The sequence below is a fragment of the Pelophylax lessonae genome (assembly GCF_965119305.1).
Source record: "Pelophylax lessonae genome assembly, chromosome: 1".
Taxonomy (NCBI): domain Eukaryota; kingdom Metazoa; phylum Chordata; class Amphibia; order Anura; family Ranidae; genus Pelophylax; species Pelophylax lessonae.
This window is the reverse complement of record NC_138768.1, coordinates 324928648-324946114: the sequence shown is the minus strand read 5'-3', so window position 1 is coordinate 324946114 and position 17467 is coordinate 324928648.

The following is a 17467-nucleotide window of genomic DNA, read 5'->3' as shown; positions in this document are numbered from 1 at the left end:
TTTGGTCCGACCCCCCGTGCAGCTGAGTCTGTGTCTCTCAGCTGATCTGTCTGAACGGAGCCAATGCTTCCTGTATAGTTCCGTCTCCGTTCTGACAGTCTGAGTGAGTCACAGACTGAGTGTTATCAAATGCACTCCACCTGTGACCAATACAGGAAACATTGCCTCTTCCTCCAGCTAGTCAGCATTTCCCGCCAGCAGCACACACACAGCAGTACCAGCCAGAACCAGCAGTACCAGCCAGAACCAGCAGTACCAGCCAGAGCCAGCAGTACCAGCCAGAGCCAGCAGTACTCACAGCAGTATAAGCCAGAGCCAGCAGTACTCACAGCAGTATAAGCCAGAGCCAGCAGTACTCACAGCAGTATAAGCCAGAGCCAGCAGTACCCACAGCAGTACCAGCCAGAGCCAGCAGTACCCACAGCAGAACCAGCAGTAACCACAGCAGTACCAGCCAGAGGCAGTAGTACCCACAGCAGTACCAGCCAGAGTCAACAGTACCCACAACAGTACCAGCCAGGAGTACCTACAGCACAGTACCAGCCAGCAGTACCCACAGCAATACCAGCCAGCAGTACCCACAGCAGTACCAGCCAGCAGTACCAGCCAGCAGTACTAGCCAGCAGTACCAGCCAGCAGTACCCACAGCACAGTACCAGCCAGCAGTACCTACAGCACAGTACCAGCCTGAATCAGCAATACCCACAGCAGTACCAGCCTGAGCCAGCAGTACCAGCCAGCAGTACCCACAGCACAGTACAAGCCAGCAGTACCAGCCTGAGCCAGCAGTACCCACATCAGTACCAGCCAGCTGTACCCACCAGCAGTACCAGCCAGCTATACCCACCAGCATTACCTGCCAGCAGTTCTTTTCATAACTTACCACCACAAAGTCGACTGTGCTCCAGACTGACCGACGTAAACCTGGAAAACCAGTTGCGAGTAGCAACATCATCAATACCAACTAACATCACACACCTCACCAAAGAGAAGCAGTTGCAGCCATCACATTAGGGGTGAGTTAATTTAATTTTTGACCAAATATAACAGGCACATTTTTAAGTTGATAATTTTGTACGGCCCCGAATGATTTTATAAATACCCAAATGGCCCTTGGCAGAAAAAAGGTTCCCCGCCCCTGCTGTAAAGAAATGTGTTGACCGTGCATTTAATGACAGCGGGACATTTTTCCAAGACAGTATGGCGAGTCTTGCTTGTACAAGTGCTAAGAAGAGAAATGTTGGCCGTGCATCTGACAGCGGGACAATTCTACTGATTAGCAAAGAGGGTAAGCTGACTTAGAATGATGGAGGTGCAGTTGGAGCCCTGGTACAAGCAAAGATGGCAGATGCATGCAAGCAGAGATGCACGGTCCGCTTTACAGTAACTTCCATGCAGGCTGAGCTGAGAAGGAGCGGCATCAGAGGGGTTACTGTACTGCGTGGGAAAGCGAAAGCGCGCGCTGGAAAGTTCTGCCTAGCAGGAGGTGCCACCGCCAATCTGGAGCCGTGGGCGGAGATGCCGCACACGCACAGCCAATCCGAGGAAGGAAGGAAACTCTATAAATTACTTCCACCTCTGGGTGAGGCTGAGAGGGAGACATGTGTGCAGAGGAGAAAGATGGTCAGTACCGGAGCAAGCTGGAGCGCAGATGCTATCCCACGTGTTGGCAGAGAACCTGCGGAGCAGACCGGAGAGTCGAAGACATCCACCCTGTGGGGTACAGGGGTGCAGATTGTGCCCGACGGAAAACTGGCATTGTGTACCGGAGGAGGCGTGGAGCATTTGCGCCTGGTATGTCCTCAGTGTCTGAATGTGACCATGCGTATGCAGGTTTGTACCCTAGGAGTTTTTGGTGGGAGGTTCCATGGTGCCCCTGAAGAAGATATTACAAGCCCCCTGCAGGACTGATGGGTTGTCCAGGCTCCAGCTACACTGTCTCTGTTGGGAAGAAAACTGGGTGCTGAACACTGGTGAAGAGAGTGTTGCAGACACCCGTTTTTGGACTATAGGTAGGTAGTCAGTGACAAGGTTCAGGATCGCCTTGGAGGAGCGGTGTTGATCGTCGTGTCAAGACTGACAAGTGGATGCCTGCTAGGTTGAGTCAGGGTTGTTGGATGAGAAGGCCGCCCCTGCAGGGAGGGTCTTCTCATCAAAGATAAGTTAGTCAAATGTTGCTCAAGTATATATATATATATATGCAGAAATGTCTAACCTTTTTGTTCTTTTTCAGGTTGGCCGAAACTATTAGAGATAGTTGTGAAGATGTGTTTGTCTACCAGAGCGAAGTTTTGCTTGGTGGAGGGTTGCATTGCTTCAGATGCACCCCAAAACTGTATTATACTTGTACAAACAAAATATTTATATTTTTTTCTATGTAACTTATTCATGTACATTTGTTTTTACCTTGTCCCCCTTTTCACGGTTTGTGGGATACTCCTTACGATTTTCCAGTAAGGACTTTTGTAGGGGGCAGCTGCCCCAGAGTCAATTGGGACATGGCTCATTTTGGTGGTGGGTGGATGTAGCACGCTCCTAGATAGGTGCTAGGAAGAGAGAGTAGTTTGCTCTGCCTGCTTAGCAGGGGAGTAGCAGGTAAAACATAGCCTGCTCCATCTGCTTATCAGGGGAGCCTGATCAGTAGTTATGCCTGTTGCATGTGTCCATGTGTTAATCATCTGGGCTGAGGGAGAGTCCCCACTGTATCCAATAGGGGGGCATGTTGGACAGTGGAAGAAACCCAGCCAGTGACACACAGGCTTTATAATCATCCCAGTGGGTTGGCACAAACAGTGGGGCATCCTGGGATATGTTATAAAAGCCAAGGGCACATGTTACAGGGTGTCTTTGAGCGGGAAGCCAGGTCCCAGGAGGAGGGTGACGGCTGCCTCTCCTCCTGTTTGCTGTGGAGGGTGGTCACAGGCAGTCGGCCTAGTGAACCAGGAGTGTGGAGCTGAGCCAGAAGGTCCAGGAGACTGACAAGTGGAGTTGGAGGCAGAGCAACCTTGGGAAAAACAGTGTTCGTGAGTACTGGGAAGCTGTCAGGGGTCTGCCCAGGAAGGGGGACCGCTCCAGTGGAGTGTCAGTGGACAGGAGTTCAGCACACACAGCAAGTGAGAAAGGGGTGCCAAGTTAGACCCTGAAGAGTAACTTAAACAGGATCATACTTTCTATCTTCACTTCAGTGGCAAGGTGAAGCAGTGGCCTTGCCGCACACACTACAGTCAGTTGTCCTCAGAATTGTGCATAGTTAATAGTTCATCTCTTCTCCTATCCCAGTTCTAAATAAAACACAATAAAACAAATCCCCTGGACTGTTCATTGTCTGAGCCAAGCATTTAAAGTGATAAGTTTCCACAGACTGTTGCTATGGGTAACCCAGGGGAATCCAGAAGGTGCAATTCTCAGCAGTCTTCTCATAAGGGCATAAAACGTATCATAGTGCAATATGTATTAAAAATCAATGGTGTCTTTGTTGTAAAAAATGCACACTCACGTGTAGTACAATCAGTAAACGCTTCATATACAAAATCACAAACTACTCTCTGCTTTCTCCTGATGGCACAGACCCTTTGCACAGTTACTTAATGCAGACTAGCACATAATACCTGAATTAACAACCTAATATAGCGCCCCCCCCCCCCCCCAACTTCCAGAGGCCTGGTGGTGTCCCCAGAGACAGGGAGGGCTGACATTCCTCCTTGGGTTGCAGGTTACTAGGCATGGTGGGTGGTGTATAGGGTAGAAAGATGGGCGCCAGTCACTTTTATGCTTGAACAAAGAGGAGTTTATTTCTCACAACAGGAAAAAAATGTGGGAGAGAGGGGTAGGGCACAGGACATCCTTAATCAAATACAGCAGCAGACCAGCGGACTCATACAAAAATGTAGAAAAAGGTAGACAGCAGTACAGGAAAAGAGCCTTTAAACTGGAATCAGCAATCTGTCCTTTGTAGCATAAGCTGTCTCCTATGGTAACAAAACTCAACTCAGAGCACCATACTAAATTTACTTGGATGAGTTCTCTTGAAGTTTTCCCAGCCACTTTAAAGCCTCCAGCTCATGAAGAGTAGTGATGGACGAACATCGGACGGGGTGGTTCGCGAACGCGATCCGCAAACTTTCTCAAATGTTTACGAAACCGCAAGTTTGCGGCGGACCCCATTCACTTTATTGGCAGGCGAATATTAAAAACCTCCAGGTCATATTTGCAGCCACAAAATACTTACTAGCTGTGCACACATAGTCCCACAACATAGACACTGACATACCAGAAGTATTGCTATTGGAAAAGTTGCCATAAAAATGTTGTTTTTTTTTTTTTCAGCCCCAAATTTTTTTTTTCTAAATCAGCCAGAACTGACAGCAACCGGTAAATACATGTCAAATACATATAGGGTCCATTCATACGTCTGTAAAATGGATCCGCATCCATTCCACAATTTAGCGGAACGTTTACAGACACATTGATTTTCAATGCCAGTCTGAAAAATTAGGCATTCACAGGATAAAGAAGTAAGTGTCGGCCAGTAAAGGCCCTAAAAATTAGCCTACAGGCGTTCACCTGACAGCAAAGAACTTTGTATTCTGTGGCTGGAGGTACATTAGGCATTCACAGGATACAGAAGTAAGTGTCAGCCAGTACAGGCCCCAAAAATTAGCCCACAGGCGTTAACCTGACAGCAAAGAATTTGGTATTCTGTGGCTGGAGGTACATTAGGCATTGACAGGATACAGAAGTAAGTGTCGGCCAGTACAGGCCCCAAAAATTAGACAACAGGAATTCACCTGACAGCAAAGAACTTTGTATTCTGTAGCTGGAGGTATATTAGGCATTGACAGGATACAGAAGTAAGTGTCGGCCATTACAGGCCCCAAAAATTAGCCCACAGGCGTTCACCTGACAGCAAAGAACTTTGTATTCTGTAGCTGGAGGTATATTAGGCATTGACAGGATACAGAAGTAAGTGTCAGCCAGTACAGGTCCCAAAAATTAGCCAACAGGCATTCACCTGACAGCAAAGAACTTTGTATTCTGTGGCTGGAGGTACATTAGGCATTGACATGATACAGAAGTAAGTGTCGGCCACTACAGGCCCCAAAAATTAGCCCACAAGTGTTTACTTGACAGCAAAGAACTTTTTATTCTGTGGCTGGAGGTACATTAGGCATTCACAGGATACAGAAGTAAGTTTCGGCCAGTACAGGCCCCAAAAATTAGCCAACAGGCGTTCACCTAATAGCAAAGAACTTTGTTTTCTGTGGCTGGAGGTGCATTAGGCATTGACAGGATACAGTAAGTGTCGGCCAGTACAGGCCCCAAAAATTAGCCCACAGGCATTTACCTGACAGCAAAGAACTTTGTATTCTGAGGTTGGAGGTACATTAGGCATTCACAGGATACAGAAGTAAATGTCGGCCAGTACAGGCCCCAAAAATTAGCCCACAGGCCTTCACCTGAGCAAAGAACTTTGTATTCTGTGGCTGGAGGTACATTAGGAATTCACAGGATATAGAAGTAAGTGTCGTCCAGTACAGGCCCCAAAAAATAGCCCACAGGCGTTGTATTCTGTGGCTGGAGGTTGCTGTGTGGAGCAGGGACAGACTGTATAGTTACACAAGTCGCTAGCTAATAGATCCACAAAAGTCTTTTGTCAGTGTAGGGAGAGGTTGCTGTGAGGAGCTGGGACAGACTGTAGCAATTAGGCATTCAACGGACATAAAAGGCCTTTTATGCCGCTGTATTTACCTAAGACAGGGACCTTGAATTGTTATGGTTGGTGGCGGATATTTGTGGCCTGTCATAAGGAATTTGAATCAAACATGGTCACATGTGTTGAATTCCTCCGAGATCCATGCCTCATTTATTTTTAGAAATGTGAGGTAGTCAACACTGTCGTGAGCTAGGCGAGTGAGCTTATTGGTCACGATCCCACCTGCTGCGCTGAACGTCCTTTCGGACAGGACACTGGACGAGGGGCAAGCCAACAGTTCCATTGCAAATTGTGCAAGCTCTGGCCAGAGGTCAAGCCTGCCCACCCAGTAGTCCAGGGGTTCATCACTTCTCAGAGCGTCCACATCGGCCGTTAACCCGATGTAGTCGGACACCTGTCTCTCACCGTCCAGCCTCTTCTCCTTGTCCTCTCTCCTCACAATTGTCCTCCACTCCACCTTTCCTCATGCCGTCCTCACATTTGTCTAGAAAAAGGCAGGCTTCCGTGGCCCAAATGTTAGAGCGTAAAAAAATGATGACGCCGGATAACCCTCATGCCCAACGGTTGACCGCTGGCTTGATGGAACTGATAGCCCGCCAACTACTGCCATATAAATTGGTGGACTCGGAGGCCTTTTGAAAATTTGTGGCCATTGGAACACCACTATGGAAGGTCCCAGGAAGGAAATATTTCTCGCAGAAGAGCATCCCAGAGCTATATGGCCATTTTCAGCGGCAAGTGAATGTATCTCTGGCACACAGTGTCGGTGCCAAGATATATCTGACCACAGACACGTGGTTGATTGGGTGTAAATAGAGAGGCAGTCAATGCATCTGACTGCCCATATAGGAAAGCGGGTTGTGTCTGTGACCCTTCTACATAGGCAGAGCAGACACAGGCCAGCAATCCAACTGCTCAGTGGAAAAATCAGCTGACAGATTCCCTGCTGGTCAGGTGTACTCCAGCAGAGCCCGTCCTGTGTGTAAAGGGCCTAAATTGATTTCCCATACAGTATCTCACAAAAGTGAGTACACCCCTCACAGTTTTGTAAATATTTTATTTTATCTTTTCATGTGACAACACTGAAGAAATTACACTTTGCTACAATGTAAAGTATTGAGTGTACAGCTTGTATAACAGTGTAAATTTGTTTTACCCTCAAAACGACTCAACACACAGCCTTTAATGTATAAACCGCTGGCAACAAAAATGAGTACACCCCTAAGAGACCTGGAAAGATATAATAAAATATTTACAAAAATGTGAGGAGTGTACTTACTTTTGTGAGATACTGTATATATTTGTATGATCATTTTACACAAAGATGTAATATGTAAAGTGTATTTTTATTGTGTAATATGAAAGCTTTTGTTTATGTCATGGGACTGGCACAACACCAGTGCAGTGTGGACACAGTGGAGAGTTCAGGTTTCCTCTGCTGACAGAGGACTAGGAGGTCTTCCTAGGATGTTTTCCTGTACTCAGGCAAGCTATCTAAGCACCATGTGACTGCTATATACCGCAGATCCATACAGGTACTTGGAGGTTTCATTTTTTTTTTTTAAATAGCAACATAATAGCATTATTTAGACCCTGTTCCCACTAGTGTGATCGTAAAGTTGCACAATTTCAAGTGCAACTTTGGAGTGCACTTTAATGTGACTGCCATGCTACTTTACAGTCTCTGGCACTCAAATAGGAAGAAAATCACATCAAAATAGTTCAGAACCTTTTCCAAGTTGCTGCGACTTTAAGTTGCATAGATTTGAATGGGTGTCATTGAAATCAATGGAATGGAGTTGCATGACAAGTCTCACTAATGGGAACGGAGCCTAAATGATATTACTAGAACAGAAGGTATAGTAAGATAGGCCCGGAGCAAAAAAAAAAAAAAAAAATAGGCGCAGGGCCTCATGATAGGGTTGATAGGGGACACAGGGAAAAGGAGGTAGGACAGGGTTAACTGGTGGGCTGTGGCTGGTGGTGCAGGAAGAGGATTGGATTAGGCCAGGAAGGGGTGGGGGCTCAGTGGTGGTAACACTGGGTGGGGCTGTTTTCGGTCAAGCAGAATCGTGAGGATCAGCAGAAGAAGAAGGAGGAATCTGCTGTGCTGCCCCTGACTTTTAAGATGGCGGACTTGGACTTATTGCTCAGGAGGCTGCGGGAGGCTGCCGCTTCGCGCGGCTACTCCTGGCTGCAGGCGCAGGTCTCCTCTATGCTAGGCGGGGAGCCTGCGGCAGCGGGGGATGGGCGTTCCCGCACTCGGAGGTCACGGCTTCCGGAGCGTTACAGCCCGCCGGTGTCCCCACGTGCTGAGCGCCATTTCGGGAGCCCCCCTGTGGACCCTCCAGGCCCGCCGGCCCGGCGCTCTCCTGCCAGGACCGGCGGAGCGGCTGGGAGGAATCCCCCTCATCGGAGGAGCACATCCAGGCGGGGCCCTGCCCGTTCTTCCTCGCCGGCCCCGCCCATTCGCCGGAGTGCAGCAGGATCGGCGGCCGCCCCGACTGGTGAGGACCGATCGGTGGGGGCGGCTCATCGTGGGAGACAGCCGTTGGCGGCCACCAGCCAGTCGGGTGGAGCGGCTGGTGGCTTGAGTCTGCGGGCACCCCGGTCGGGGGTGGAAGCGGGAGAGTCGGATGTGGATGGCGGTGGATCGGGGCCTAGCGGGAAGCGGCCCAGGCGCGACGAGGCTGGACGGTCGTCAGGTCTGCAGCTGGGGGGGAATGGCGGTCGGCCAGGCCCCTCTGTGCTTGCTGTTCCTGCTCCGGTGGAGGATCGGGACGATCAGGAGGAGCGATCGGAAGGGGAGCTGTCGGGCTCGGATGTCGGGGAGGTGCCTGTTCCTGTGCCAGCGGGGGATGCCAGATCTGCGGTGGCGGGGCCTAGCCCTGCCCGGCCTGGTGAGTCCTTTAATGTTCAATCTTCCTTGTTGTCAGTGTTGCAGGCTTTGTCTGGGGGGTTGGGGACTGGGCTTGGCCGGGGGGGGCCGGGGGGATGCCTCTGGGGTCGGGGGTCCCCCCCGCCCCGCGGGGGGCCGCGGGGCCCGCTGTAGCGGGCGCCGAGGTCGGGCTGGAGGGCTTGCTGGCGGGGCTGCGGTCTCTGGTGCAGCGCTTTGAGGGGGTTCGGGCGGCGGATCTCCGACCGCGGCTTGGGGACAGGGGCCGGCCCCTCGCTCGGCGCGGGCGCGGTCTCAGGTGGGCTGGGGGCGGCGGCTGCCACCCCGGAGGTGCCTGTCTCGGTGCCGGTCATGGCACCGCCCGCGCAGGCGGTGGGGGACAAGGCTGCGGATCCCAAGTCCACAGGTAAGGATGCGGATGCGGTTCGGCTCGCGGATGCGGCAAAATGTGAGGTATATGTTTGCTTTGAGGGGCCCTTGGGGGCGCACCTCAAGTCCGAGGTCAGGGAGAAGATTTGGAAGGACGAATACGTGGAGATCTTCACGCTGCTTCCGTTGGAGAAGTTCAACTTGGATCGGGTGAAGCCGGAGGAATCCAAGAAGGAGGATGAGGAGCGGCAGCGCTACAGGTTGATTCCGCGCACATTTAGCAACTGGCTGCAGGCTTTCGCCATCTTTGCGAGTGTGGTGGGAGAGAAGAGGCCGGAGCATTGCTCCGCCTTGTTCTGTTATTTGGACGCCATTGGCGAGGCGTACCGGGTTTATGGCGGGGTTGCTTGGCTTCGGTATGATGAGCAATTCCGCCAGCGCAAGGCGGTTCGCCCTGCTCTGCGTTGGGATCATAAGGACATTAGCCTGTGATGAGCCTCATGACATCAGCGCGGGCGTCGTCTTCCTTTTTTCCAGGGACGGCCGGAAGTCAGAGTGCCCCAGGACAGCCGGCCGCAAAACGTTGGGGGTTTTGTTGGCAATTTAACGAGGGGACTTGCAAGTTCGGGTCCTTGTGCCGCTTTAAGCACGAGTGCTCCAGCTGCGGGGGTGGGCACCCCCTCTCCCGTTGTTTTAAGCAGGGCAAGTCGCGCTCCGGAAATGCTCAGCAGAAGAGGGAGGACGCCGGTGATGGTGGAAAGGATGCGTCCTTTTCTAAGTAGGTATCCGGATTGGGCGGCTGCTCATTTGCTGGAGGCCGGGTTTTCGGGGGGGTTTTGTTATTCCTTGCGCCATGTCCGCCGTCCCCCCGGTGGCAGACAATTTGCGGTCTACCCGGCTTAACCCCGGGGTGGTGTCGGACAAACTGGCGAAGGAGGTTGCATTGGGCCGCATGGCGGGGCCTTTTCCTTGGCCCCCTTTGGCCGATTTGGTGGTCTCCCCTTTGGGGTTGGTGCCCAAGAAGGAACCTGGCAAGTTCCGCTTGATTCGTCACTTGTCCTTTCCCAAAGGGGGGTCGGTTAATGACGGCATTGATCCTGAGGCCTGTGCGGTGTCTTACACTTCTTTCGATGCGGCCATATTTTGGGTGCGTCAGTATGGGCGGGGTGCGCTGATGGCAAAGACGGACATCGAGGCCGCTTTTCGGCTGCTTCCCGTCCATCCCCAAAGTTTTCGTCTGTTGGGCTGCCAGTGGCTGGGTTCATTCTATGTGGACTTGTGCTTGCCCATGGGCTGTTCGATATCGCGCACTTTCTTTGAACAGTTCAGCTCGTTCGTGGAATGGGTTGTGCGTGAAGTGGCGGGGGTCAATTCTGTTATCCACTATCTGGATGACTTACTGTGTGTGGGCCCTCCTTCGTCTTTGTGCGGGGTTCTGCTGGCCACGGTGCAACACGTGGCGGTGCGCTTTGGCATTCCGTTGGCGGCTGATAAGAAGGAGGGCCCTAAGACGGTGATTAGTTTTTTGGGGATCATAATTGATTCTGAGGCCATGGAATGTCGCTTGGCTGAGGACAAGCTGCTGGATCTTAAGTCGGAAATTTGCTTGCTGGTGGGGAAGCGGAAGGTGCAGCTTAGGCGGCTGCAGTCTCTCCTTGGGAAGCTGGCCTTCGCGTGTCGGATTATGCCGATGGGCCGGGTTTTCAGCCGGCGTCTATCGGCGGCCACGGCTGGAGTGCGGTCGCCGCATCACTCTGTGACGTTGTCCGCGGAACATGTGGATGATCTGCGGGTTTGGCATGTCTTCTTGACGTCATTCAACGGGCGGTCGCTTTGGCAACGGGGCCCGGTCAGCAGCTGCGATCTTAAATTGTATACGGATGCGGCTGGCTCTACGGGTTTTGGCGCCTTCCTCGGTGGCCGGTGGTGTACGGAGCGGTGGCCGGCGGCGTGGAGCGAGGCTGGGTTGTTGCGGAATTTGGTTCTGTTGGAACTTTTTCCGGTGGTGGTGGCGGTGGAGCTGTGGGGGGCAGAGTTCAGGGACAAGAAGGTCCGTCTGCATTGTGATAACATGGGCGTGGTGCAGGTTATCAATCGGCTTTCCGGTTCGTCTGCGCCGGTAATCAGGTTGTTGCGCCACTTGGTCTTGCGTTGTCTGCAGTTGAATGTTTTCTTGTATGCTGTTCACTTGCCCGGGGTAGAGAATTCGGTGGCTGACGCTTTGTCTCGGTTTCAGCAGGTCCGTTTTCGGGAGTTGGCGCCGGAGGCAGAACGCCAAGGGGAGCCATGCCCGCCGGAGCTGTGGCACATTGTGTCGGGATCGCCGCTGGTTTGCTCCGAAGGTCGCTGAGTGATGTCACGTGGGCTGCGTATTACAAGGTATGGAGGGAGTGGTCGGTCCTTCTGGATTGGGTCGGGGCGGATGCGGTAAGTATACTTTCTCCATCTCTTGTACTGTACTTTCTGTGCTTGAATTTTGAGCGGGGGGTGTCAGCGTCGGCCATCGGCCGTAAGCTGGCGGGTTTGGCCTTCCTGTTCAAGATTTGTGGCCTTCCGGACTTTACGAAGGACTTTGTGGTCCGCCAGGCTTTGAGGGGTTATAGGCGGGGTTCGCGTCGGCCGGACGGCCGTCGCCCGATATCGTTCGGGATGCTGGGGGAGTTGGTGCGGCAGGTGGGCTGCTCCTGCTCCTCTCCGTACGAGGCGTTGTTGTTCAAGACGGCCTTTGTTTTGGCCTTTTTTGGGGCGTTCCGCATTGGTGAACTGGTGAGTGCTAATAGGAAGTCTCCTGGGGGCCTTTTGGTGGGAGAGGTGAGTTGCTCCGCTGATGCGGTGGTGATTTTGCTTCGGAGGTCCAAGACCGACCAGGCAGGTAGAGGTACGTATGTTCGTTTGTACAGGGTGGGGGTTCCCCCCTCTGCCCGGTAAGGGTGGTACGGGAGTTTCTGGGGGCGCGCCCCCCGGTTGGAGGGTCTTTCCTAGTACACCTGGACGGCTCGTCTGTGTCTAGGTTTCAGTTCAGGGCGGTTTTGAGTAAGTGTTTGGCTGTGTTGGGCTACAGGCCCGGGGATTATTCTTCGCACTCCTTCCGCATCGGGGCGGCTACGGAGGCTGCCAGGTGGGGTGTGGATGACTCAGTGTTGAGGCGTATTGGTAGATGGGAGTCTAACCGTTTCAAGTTGTACGTTCGTCCTCATTTGTTGTGATTTGTGGTATGTCGGGGGCTCTGTTGTGTGTCTTGTTTTTGTCATGTTTTCTTGCTGTTTCATTACAGAGGGAGCTGCATGCCTTATATGGATCGTGGGGCATTCATATGTGTTCTGGGGGGCCAGGAGGGCTGAGGTGTGGCCCAACGGGCGCTAATTGGGTTTTTCTCGGGAGGAGGCTGTTGTCCGCTGGATTGGCGTGCCAGGTTTGCTCTGGTGCAAGGTCCTCCCGGAAGTGCATCGTTTTGCTCGGTTGGACCGAGCCCCGGGCGTCCTGGTACTGCACGCAGGGGTCAACGATCTGGGGGTCCGTTCCATGCGCCTGCTCATACGAGATATCAAGTTTGATTTTCTCAGGTTGCGCACCTCCTTTCCCGACATGGTTATAGTTTGGTCGGACATTGTGGGTCGGACCTCCTGGCGTTTTGCCAGGTCCGCTGCGAGTCTGAACAAGGCCCGTATTAAGGTGAACAAGGCTGTTGGCCGTTTTGTTTGCCGTAATGGGGGTGTGGTGGTCAGGCATGGGGAGCTGGAGGTGGACACGTGGCGTTACTTGCGGAGTGACTGTGTGCACCTGAATGCTGTGGGTACCGACTTGTGGACTCTTGGGATTCAGGATGGAGTTCAACGGGCTCTGCGAGTGTGGCGGGGCTCACAGGTGTAAGGTGTCACACCTGTGAGCTGTGGCGGTTGGGGGTCTTTGGAGGCGGTAACAGGTTTTTTGGTCAGTGCATAGGGTGACCCATCTACGGTATGGAGCCCTATAGTGTATCCCGGTTAATAGGGGTTTAACCGGGATGTGTTAACAAAGGGTATCAGTGGAAAAGTGTGTTTGTTCCCTAGCTGGTGTCTCGTGGCTGGGGACCGTTGGGTTTTTGGATACTGATACCATTTTTGAATTGGATTTTTGGTGCCTCCCAAGACCAACAACCCCTGATTCTCTTATGTGTACTGGAGTATTTATGGTTTACTGTTTACAATGTTTTAAATTGGTTGTTAATAAAATGGCCTAACAGGCCACAATTTTATCCAAAGTCGTTGTCAGTATCATTTGTTTAGAAGGATTAGAAGGTGGGTGGTTTATGCTAAGATCAGGAGTGGGCATCGGTCATACCCTAATCAAGTGGTCTGTGTTTAGTATCATTTTCAATGCTGCATTAGAGAGTGGACTGCTCACTGAACATGATCTTCCCTTGCTAACTTGTCTTGGTTGTTTGACCCCAAAAAATACCTGATAACATTGAGCAAACACTTACTTTTGGAGAAAAGGAAATTTAAAAAATGTCTACTAGATTCCAGCTGAATGAAAAGAAAATGATTTGTGATTTCCAAGAGAATTTGTTACCTGAAACTATGACTTGGGACTTCTTAGAAATTCCATCAACAGTGTCCCGATATCATCTAGTGAGCGTAAAAGAGGATTTACACTAATAAACTTAAAGTGATTGTAAAGTCTCATTTTTTTTTTTTTAAATAACAAACATGTTATACTTGCTCTGTGCAGATGGTTTTGCATGGAGCTGCCGTTCTGCCCTGCCCCTTCTCTCTCCTGATTGGCTCACTGACGTTGTTTGACAGCCAATCAGGAGGGAGAGTCCCAGGACAGCCGAGGGACTCGTGGACTTTGCTAGACAGAAAGGGGGCACAGGTAAGTATTAGGGGGTGCTGGGGAGGGGGGGCTGCTACACACAGAAGGCTTTTCATAAAACCTTCCTGACTTTACAACCCCTTTAATGGTTCCAAAGCATCCCTTCTAACAAAAATAATTTCAGCACTACTGTTTATCAGTTGATGGTCCTCCTTGCCATTGTTTGAACCCTCTAAATATGTGAAATCATATCTAATTTATTGTTATCATGCTGCTACTAATGTAAGAAGTAGAGAGAGAGACAGAGAAGGTACCCATGACAAGAATGTCAAAATCATCTGGAAGTGTCTCTGAGATTACTTGGGTAAGTGCTGTATATTTCTTATGTTTTGTACATTTTTCTGCCTTGTTATCATTAAGAAATTGCACCAATTGACATCTGCAACTCACCACAAAATGATACTTGTCTATATTCTCTAAAAGGGGCAGTGCTCAGAGTTTGGTGGGTGAGAGACAAGGGTGACACCGGGGGAGAAGAGTACCTGCACCTATTCTCTAAGACAGATAATATACAGTATGTGCAAACATTCACCATTGTTACAAACTGGACAGAACATGATTGCCTTTTTAAGTCTAGAATTTACCATTAGATGTTTCTACTGCCTTCTGCTGATCAAATGAGAGAGGGAAAGATGAGTTTTTGTTCTATATAAGAGATGTTTTGATCGCTGTGTGTTGTATCTTGCACAGTAATAGACAGCAATGTCTTCAACTTTCATATTGTCCATTTTCAGATACAACATGTTATTACTGTTATCTCTGGAGACTGTGAATCTTCCTTTAACATCATCATGATAATATATGCTACTTGATCCTGGGTTGATAGTACACAGCCATTGTAATTTTCCTCCAATCTGTCTAACCCAACCCATCCAGTGGCTGCTTAAAGTGAATCCAGAAGCTTTACAGGTCAGTGTGTGAGAGTTCCCCGGCTTTATCACCGCTGGGTCTGACTGGGTAAGTTGTTCTGCAGACTGGACACCTGAAATTACACAATAAAATGTCATATATGAGCAAAAATGTCACTTTATCTCTATGATGGAATTTTCACCTGTAGGATTGTCTCACCTGATAACCATATCGCTGCAATAAAAAGTCTCAGTAAAGTCTTCATTATTGTGATTAATCTGTATGTGTGCATTTGTGTGATGTCTGTACATATCATCTGCCTATATATGAGAGAACAGGAAACGGCATCATTTACTTTGCATGGCATATTAACTATATAGATGTATCTGTCGCTGAATGTGTGATTAGCAGAAAAGGCAACAAGATGTTGACAAACCCTCTCCTTTGATTATTTTAGCGCTTTCTTATAAGAAAACTATAGTGCACAAAAATACTGCCAATAATTTTTAAGCACAAACCTTTGTTTTTAATCAGCTAAATATATATCTGGAAACAGTCAATATATTAAATACATAAAAAAATTAAAAATAAAAACATTTGTATATAGTTAGTTTGCTAGTTAGGCTTTCTGTTACTCCGTTAAGCTATTTAGTTAGGTATTTTGTTCACTTATATTATTTTGTTTGGTGTTTGGATGAATTTTGGTTTCACTGTAGATAAATCTTACTTTAAATATATTTGGTCTGGTCCCAGTTTCCTGAGTTTGGCTATGCAGATTTGGCTATCTCTGCTGCTGATTCCTGACAGAGACAGTGATTGGCAAAATCTGATCCTGTCCGATAAAAACAGATGGATCGGATCGGATGGAAGTCAGGTGTAAATGGGCAGGCAGTTTGTTTACTTCTGACTACCCATAGAAGAGAGCGGTCTGTGTCCGCCCCACATAGTCAGAGCAGACATTGACCAGTCATCCGCCTGCTCAGTGGAAATCAGCGGACAGATTCCTTGCTGAGCAGGTGGACTCCATCAGAGCCCGTTCTGTCTGAAAGGGCTAAAATGATATCACATATGTATTTGTATGATCAATTTTCACAAAGATGTAAAAAGTATTTTGGTTGTGTAATATGAAAGTTTTTTGGTTTGTCATGTGACTAGCAGAGCACCAATCAGTTCTGTGTGGACACAGTGGACAGTTCAGGCTTCTTCTGCTGACAGAAGACTAAAAGGTCTTCCTAGGATGTTTCTCTGTATTCAGGCAAGCTATCCATGTGACTGCCATATACTGCAAATCCATACAGGTACTTAGAGGTTTCGTTTATTAACCACTTCTGGTCTGGAAGGTTTTGCCCACTTAATGACCAGGCCATTTTTTGCGATTCGGCACTGCGTTACTTTAACTGACAACTGCACAGTCATGCGACACTGTACCCTAATAAAATTGATGTCCCTTTTTTCCCCAAAAATAGAAGCTTTCTTTTGGTGGTATTAGATCACCTGTCCAATTTTTATTTTTTTGTGTTATAAACAAAAAAAGAGCAACAATTCTGAAAAAATAAATAAATAAAAAACAATATTTTTTTTCACATTCTGCTATATAACATTCCCCCCCCCCCCCCAAAAAAAAAAATTCAAAATCTAATTTTTTCATAATTTTAGATCAGTTTGTATTCTGCTACATATTTTTGGAAAAAAAAACCCCAATAAGCGTATTTTGATTGGTTTGTGCAAAAGTTATTGCGTCCGACAAACTAGGTGAAAGATTTATGTCATTTTTATTTTTTTATTTTTTTACTAGTAATTGTGGCAATCTGCGATTTTTAGCGGGACTGCAACATAGCGGCGGACAGATTGGACCCCTAACTGACATATATGACCCTTTTGGGGGGACCAGTGACATTACTACAGTAATCAGTGCTAAAGGGTTAAGTGTGAGCCTAGCGGGTGTTTTCTAACTGTATGGGGAGGTACTTCTGGAATAAACACAGAGACCTGTGACCTAAATAGAAGGCTCTCTGTGTTCATTGCAAAGAGAACAACGGTCAGCTGTGCTCAGGGCGGAAAGCGGGAGTCTCCCGCGACTTGCGGGAGACTTGAGATGTCTGAGTTGAATGAAAATAAAATGTTTTGTGCTTTCCAAGAGAATTTGCTATCTGAAACTTTGACTTGACCCGATGACTTGTTACCTCTTAAAAATACCATCAACGTGTCCTGATTTCATCTAGTGAGCATAAAATGTTACTTTTTTCTATATTCTCTAAAAGTGACTGTGCTCAGAGTTTGGTGGGGGAAAGAGACAAGTGGGGGGGGGGGAGAGTACCTGCACCTATTCTCTAATTATATGTGATTATATGTGCTCAAACATTCTAAAGTAAGAGACATATCACTATTCTTGGAAAAAATAAAAACAAAGTGCGCTATCCTGTATGGGTGTGTGATCACAAAGAATCACTAAATATGTGAAGAATCCACAGTAACCCACTGGTGCTATGAATGTGAACCAACATATATAGTTTGTAATACTGCACAAAATAAAATGTGATATCCGTGAAGAGACAATTGTACAGACAGTTCAAGTCCTGTATGCTCTATTTAATGTAGCACCCTCCTAGGTAGGTGCTAGGAAAACGCATCTATTTGCTCCTTCTGCTTATCAGGGGAGCCTGATCTGTTAGGTTGCCTGTTGTATGTCTCCAGGTGTGATTCACTGGGTCTGAGGGAGTGTCCCCTCTGGATCCAATGAGGGAGCTTGTTGGACAGTGGAGGAAACCAGTGACACATTGGCTTTT